This window comes from Suricata suricatta, chromosome 9 (genome assembly GCF_006229205.1).
Source record: "Suricata suricatta isolate VVHF042 chromosome 9, meerkat_22Aug2017_6uvM2_HiC, whole genome shotgun sequence".
In the NCBI taxonomy this organism is placed as follows: Eukaryota; Metazoa; Chordata; class Mammalia; order Carnivora; family Herpestidae; genus Suricata; species Suricata suricatta.
This window is the reverse complement of record NC_043708.1, coordinates 98,442,926-98,443,985: the sequence shown is the minus strand read 5'-3', so window position 1 is coordinate 98,443,985 and position 1,060 is coordinate 98,442,926.

The window sequence follows — 1,060 nt, the reverse complement described above, 5'->3', positions numbered from 1 at the left end:
TGAAGGCATCAACTATTAACTATATGATATTTTAAGTTGTAAATGAAAATACAGACCATGGAGAAAGAAAGCAGAATTGAAGTTGTGTGAAGTAACAGTAGCAGGTATGCAAAGTGGGCTTTTGAATTTTTTTTTCCTATTATGCTTAATGCTATGGACACAGTTGGCAAATTTTTAAATAATGCAAACTCTGGCTATGAAGCACCTGAAATTCATTCTAAAGAGATTCAACTGACAATACTGTCAAGAGTTAAGTTTCCATAAGGCCAGTAAAAAGGATTAAGCTTCAAAGTTCAGAGGGAATTCAGTCTTAGTTGCAAGTTAAAATTCACGAAGTTGACCTTTAGAGATATTTTTGTTTTCCTGCCCAGAGTGCCACCATGTCTCATTCTTAGGTTGTGAAAACTAGAGCCTTTCCCACCTGTAGATGGGTTCTCTGGAGAGAATGCTGGATATGGAAGAGCCTGGGAATTCAGTGGCTCAAATTGGCTGGCGATTGGATTGTCATTTAGGTGATTCACATAGTTTTCTGCTCTCCTTCCAGGTGACAGTGTGCCTGGGGGGTGGGGGAGGTGAAAACATGGACCTTTGGTGGTGATGGGATGGGAGATTAGCAACGTCTTGGTGGGCGGAGTTCCCCCTGCTCCGGCCCGGCTTCTCCGGAAAGATTGGGAGGCGCGCACTCCACTCCCTGAAAAGGTCCGGGTGACAGCGTTTCCCACGGCCCCGTAGGGGGCCCCACCTTCTGAACAGAGCTGGGGCGCTCTGGGAAATGAGGGTGACTACAGCCCCCCCCTCCCCAGGCCAAACCCCGCTTTTCCTCGGACTAACTGGAACATTTAACCCCCCACGGGCTCGGGCAAGGAAGCCGGAGAGTGGCAAGGGGTTGCGTGCCCCTGCCCCACGGGGTGGAGACAGAGAGTGGTCGGGCGCGCGTTCCGCGGGGCGCTGCGTGCAGAGCACCCGGGCGACTACAGGTGCTCGGAGAGGCAGAGGAGGCTGAGGCCCTGGGCGCGGGCCGGGGGCGCGGCGGGGCAGCGCGGGCCGGGGGTGTGCCAGC